Source organism: Tasmannia lanceolata, unplaced genomic scaffold (genome assembly GCF_043159265.1).
Source record: "Tasmannia lanceolata isolate RefF3 unplaced genomic scaffold, GAP_Taslan_0.1 ptg000003l, whole genome shotgun sequence".
Lineage (NCBI taxonomy): Eukaryota > Viridiplantae > Streptophyta > Magnoliopsida > Canellales > Winteraceae > Tasmannia > Tasmannia lanceolata.
The window spans coordinates 2172167-2178167 of NW_027518680.1; positions in this window are offsets into that span (position 1 = coordinate 2172167).

Sequence of the window (6001 nt, forward strand, 5' to 3'; positions counted from 1 at the left end):
TCCAATGTTTCTGTAGTTTCAAGGAAAGGGATTGCATAAAGATATGCTCTTCGTATAAAAATTGATTATTTTCGAATTTAATAAAGGCATAGTAACCGAAAGGGAGTCATACATTCTACTTCGTAGTTTTGATATGTAGTTGTACCCCTCTTTACCTATCCATCTTCCATTCTATGTATCTACAGATAATTTATATTGTGAAGTCTAAAAAATGTAGGTACGGCCCATTTTTTTTATGATCCAAACCGCTCATCTGTTTGGGCACAACGTAAATAGTTTGTGCCCAAAAAATCATTTCCATAGGATGATCCTTGCCCTCCAATCCGTTGAAGATTCCATAAATTATTTTTAGAAATCTCCATTTTCAGATCAGATCAGATCGGAGGGCTAGTATCATCCTATGTAAATGATTTTTGGGGCACAACCTATTTACGTTGTGCCCAAACAGATGAACGGTTTGGATCATAAAAAAAAGTGGGCCGTACCTACTTTTTTAGACTTCACGTGTTTTCACGGCCACCCATCATATAAATTCTCGTATCTATCTATCTATCTATGTTAGAAATTATATGACGAATGGCCGTATAAAAACGTACTCATCATCCCATCCTATCAAATATCAAGCGTGGTACTTCTATCGTACTACCTTAATTTATGTTTTTATACGGCCATTCGTCATATAATTGCTAACATAAATAGATAGATAGATAGATACAAGAATTTATATGATGGGTGGCCGTGAAAACACGTGAAGTCTAAAAAAAGTAGGTACGGCCCAATTTTTTTTTATGATCCAAACCGCTCATCTGTTTGGGCACAACGTAAATAGTTTGTGCCCAAAAAATCATTTCCATAGGATGATCCTTGCCCTCCAATCTGTTGAAGATTCCATAAATCATTTTAAGAAATCTCCATTTTCAGATCAGTTCAGATCGGAGGGCTAGTATCATCCTATGTAAATGATTTTTGGGGCACAACCTATTTACGTTGTGCCCAAACAGATAAACGGTTTGGATCATAAAAAAAAGTGGGCCTTACCGACTTTTTTAGACTTCACGTGTTTTCACAGCCACCCATCATAAAAATTCTAGTATCTATCTATCTATCTATGTTAGAAATTATATGACGAATGGCCGTATAAAAACGTACTCATCGTCCCATCCTATCAAATATCAAGGGTGGTACTTCTATCGTACTACCTCAATTTATGTGTTTATAAGTTCATTCATCATATAATTATATTTATCTTATTTATCTATATGTAAATCTATGAATAATTAATATATACAAAACGTATTTCTTTTCATTGTCATCCGTTTTCTTCAGTAAACAAGTTTTATTTGAAATCTTAAATGAAATTGTTTACTATTTTTTTACGGAGGACATTTTAACATCTCATTCACAGGATAGGTGGGCCCCATCATTTTACAACAAATTTTGATAAGATGAGGCCGATAACACTGGTGGGATCCACCATTTACACCTAATGTTTTGTTATGGCAGGGCCTACCTACTACCTCTCCAAAATCCATGCATATGGGGGGGCCCAAGCATTTTACACCCGTGAGTCCCTCCATCTCCACCCGAATCCTTGCACGGAGTGGGGTCTGCCATTTTATTACATATTTTGAAAGGGTGGGTCGCACCAACTCCGTTCAAACCCGTGCATTAGGTGGGGCCCACCATTTTAACTCGTGGATGTGTTCCACGCTCCACCCGAGCCCATGCATACGGTGGGGCTCACCATTTTACCCCCTCATGTTTTGATGGGGTGGGTCCCATTATTTTACACATGCATAGCATGGGCCAAGGATCATAGCATTTAGGCAGCTGATATCCACACTACCATATTTTGTTTTGCAATTTTCTGACATCTCGAGTATCATAACAGTCGTTTAGAGCTAATTTAGAAAGCATAAAACAAGGTGAGCAGTGCTATTATCAAATTATGGCAGTGTGGATATCATTCCCATGTATATAAATATATTTATATGTATATATATGTATGGCTGCTACAAACACCGACACTATCATGTTTTGATAATTGCACTAACTCAACTTGTCTTTTATTATTTAAATAGCTGTGAAAGGTTATTGAAGTTTCCAAAAAGCTCTCAGAAGTCAATTAAAAAAAGAATTAGCAATACGAGGTTGCTTTAATAGATCGAGTTCTCTAAGAGGAGAAATAAAACATTATTTGGGGGGGTTGTTTTAAGGGTAATTCCTTTGCTCGTTACTTGGTTCATTTTCTCAATCTTCTGATTGCTCCTCTTAGGAAGAGATGGCTGTAGGCACAATATAGATTATTCCTAGATCATGCTTAGATTTATCCGCGTGTATAAGGACGAGCCAAAAATAGGAGATCTTAAATTAAATATTGATGGGATGTCTAAGGGCAATCTGGTGTTATCCGAGCTGGTGGGGTCAATAAAAATATTTAAAAGTAGGATTATCTTTGCTTTGTTTCATTATTATGAACTTGAGACCAATATCCAAGCAGCAATAAAAAAGCACTCTGGATGGCCGTAGATACTATAAAGCCTTTGGTTTTATATTTCGATTTCAGTCAACACCGAAACTGAAACATTCTGAAACCGAAATTTCAGCCGAAATAAAAATGACATTTCGAGCGCCCGTTACGGAATTTTGGCTAAAATTTCAGTTTTGGATAGGACCGAAATTATCTCCGAAACCGAAATTTAAAACCTTGTTTGTTTCTCAAATGTTTGGATATAATCAATTATGAAGGTCCTTGTAGCTAACTTCAGCATATATTTATTTCTAAACATTCTATTTAATTTTCTCATTTTTTAATTTAGAGGTTCTAGAAATTGCAACACACTGGCATTCATGAGTGTATGATAACTTTAACAATTGTCGTGTTATGACTTCCAATTTTGCTTTCTTTTCCGCCTTGCGATCAATCTTAGCTATCAACATTATGAGTCCCATAAGAAATGCAAGTATAATCCACCATTGATCTTGTAGACGACCCACATTCTTGATCTCATGCCGAACTGGCATCCCATTCATAGAATAAAGGTTTAGGAAAAGGGAAATGATATATTTGCCCCCTTCTCTACCCTGGCGTTAAAAAGAGTACGGGGGATTGAATATATCATCTCCCTTAGAAAAAGGGGAATGGTATCCCCCCCCCCCTCCCCCGCGAATGTTATTCGTTAAGTTATAAAGGCAAAGAAAAACGTTAAATGGGGTGAATTTATCCTAACGCAGTGAACCATTCTGACAGAAACGTTGGGGTATCATTTTCCTAGAAAATCAATGATTTATGAACTTTTCTTAACAGAGGCTTGATGGATCAATTTGAATAGTTTGATCAAGATATACAAAACGGTAATTACCTTAGAATAGAACTTACTTGTGATTGAAGATTCCCATACTGAACGGACTTCCCATATGTAAGCTAAAGAACTATAGAAATCATCAGTTTAGCTTTTGTTGTCGGAGGGCTCCGTTTGGTTGCCAGTTAAATTTTTGTCCCAGGAAGAGTTAGTTAAATTTTGGTCCCATCCCATGTTTGGTTGCCTTTTAGCACTAGGTTTTTTTTAATCCCACTCTTGTAATGATTGCTTGTGTGGTGAATTTTTTAATCCCACTTTTGTAATAATTGCCTTTACATCCCATCTCAAAATAACCCCAGGAACAAAAATAAACTCAGGAACCAAAAATAAGCTTGAGAAGAATTTTTTTCTACCCAACAGTTCAAGCAACCAAACAAAGGTTTTTTTTTTCCCCACCATTATCCGGTCAACCAAACATGGGATTTTTATTTTACCAGGATACTTCTAGGACTTTTTTTTTCCCACCTATCTCCCAGGGTATTTTTTTCTCCCACATAACTCCCAAGAACAAAAAAAACCCGGCAACCAAAAAGATGCTTTATTAGACTTAAGATCGTTGATCAGGATGTACTCAATGTCATTTGGCACGACTTCAGATCACCTTTCGGACCAAGGAATCTTATCACATAGAAGTAATTCTGATTGGCTGTTGGACCGAAGGATCCTATCACAAAGAACTATAGACGTGGCAAAAGCAGGGCCCACTGAGTGTCTTAGGAATGAGCATAACAGCCACAGTCCTCATAATATTCGAGTATCAAAGCTACCCTACCTTCTTTTTTTTTTTTTTTTTTGATGCATATGGTATTCCCACGCCATTTTAAGGCAGGACTAATTCCAATGGATGCGTGCAATCAAAGTTTTACATTTCGACCGAAATCTGAAATTTCAGACTGAACTTTCGAGTTTTGGTCAACCCCGAAATCGAAATTGGGTAAACTCGAAATGGTACAAAATTTCGGTCCGAAATTCGGACCGAAATTTTAGGAAAATCTCCCAAAAATTTTGGATTTTAATCTTTAATTAAAATATGATCTTGTACGATATAAAATATTATCTGATTTGATTTAGTCCGAAATTTCAAAATTTCGGCTGAAATTTCGGTTTTGGTCACCCGTAAACGATGCGCATTGGGTTTACTACAGGGGATTCGAACTCTCGTCACTGGGAGCATACCCATGACTTTAAGCCAAAGAGCCGAAGTTACCCTGCCTTTTAAAAGTGGAGAGATTAGGATGACATTTGTTTGATCACATGGAATTCTTTTCCCACCATTTCAAAAACAGAAAAAAGAAAAAAATAGTTTGCACATGGAAGTGGCATAAGCAGAGCCCAATGAGCGTTCGTGGCTCTGTTTGATTGCAAGTACTTACCTTGTAGATTAGTGGTATAAGTAGTCAACAAAGAGGAGACAAGCATTGGATTTACGTGGAACTTACCTTGCAGAATAGTGGTATGTAGTGATTGGTTGTCAACCTTGTAGAGTAGAGGGATGGGTTGTCATTACCAATGTAGAGATAGAAGAGAGAAATAGAAAAGGGAAGAGAAAGAAAGAAAGTAAAGCATCATTTATAGGAAATCCAAACAAAATTCCACCTCTTGGAGGGATTTTGGCTTGGATTTCAAATGGAGGGGACAAGACTGACACACCACCGGACATGAAGCAGATTAACAAGGAGACTTGAGACATCCATAGTAGTCTCCTGGAATATCAATGCTAAATTGGCAACCAAACAAGGAGTTTTGCTTACATGACGCCCAAATGCCAAGCTAAACTGCAAGCCATCATTCTAGAAAGGAAACAGGTGATAAAGAAAACCCCAAAATGGGAGCCTCCCCCAACGGGATTTTTGAAGCTTAATTTCGACGGAAGTTCGATTGGCTACCCCGGAAAAGCTGGAATAGGGGGTGTTATACGTGACGAGTTGGGCAGAGTTGTCATGTCCTACTTGGGTCCAGTTGGGATATGTGACGCCAACGAGGCGGAAGTACGGGCACTTTTGTTCGGGATAAAGTTGTTCTCATCTACATGCTCAAAACGGTTGATTGTCGAGGGGACTCCACAAACTCAATTGTGTTGGCCAATAACTTTTCAAAAGCACCCTGGTGGATACATTGTCTCGTCGCGGAAATTAAGGATCTGGTGCGTGAGTTAGGACCGAGGATAGTGCATAGAAGGCGCTCGGCTAATGAAATGGCCGACGAATTGGCGAAAAAGGGTGTAACATCGGACGACATGGTCATCCATTATGTACCCGAGGCTTTCGGGAATAGTTTTATGTAGACTAACGGAACCATCATGATGTAATTGGGATGTTATATATACTATTTCAGGGCACATCTTGTCCCTTGTTATAGTTTTTATTAATAAAAGTCAATTTTAAAAAAAAAACAAAAAACGCAAGCCATCCAGGCTTTTATGCAACAATCACTATTTTTACTAGCATATTTTCCTTTTAAGCCCTCTTCATTTTGGATTTTGAGAATCGATTGAGTCCAAAACTGATTATTGGGTAAGTAATCTAAAACGAAGGGAGCCTTATAACAAGGCCTTAGAGTTAGAGGCGAGGTTGTTTCACATCATCAAAACTTCAAAAGGCATGAATAGTAAAAGGCTGATATCTGGGTTACGGTCCAAG